The sequence below is a fragment of the Plasmopara halstedii genome (genome assembly GCF_900000015.1).
Source record: "Plasmopara halstedii genome assembly, contig: Scaffold_3060, whole genome shotgun sequence".
In the NCBI taxonomy this organism is placed as follows: domain Eukaryota; phylum Oomycota; class Peronosporomycetes; order Peronosporales; family Peronosporaceae; genus Plasmopara; species Plasmopara halstedii.
Window position 1 is genome coordinate 236622 of NW_020189964.1, and position 240 is coordinate 236861.

Consider the following 240-nt stretch of genomic DNA (forward strand, 5'->3'; position numbering starts at 1 on the left):
GTCATTGACCCTCGTGAATATGGCTTCCGCCCGACGGATCCCGCTGTGGAAGCGAAGGACGTGGTAACTTGACCGTTACGCCTTCACATCATTGGACCCCCTGCCATTACGGAAGATGAGCTTGCCAAACAAAAAGCTCTTCGAGCTCGTTTCTTGGTCCACAAGAATTTCCGTTGGAGGCCTATCGCACTCGTCTGCGTGCTCAACGAGGTGGCTCTCGTGTACCCGCAATGCGGACAA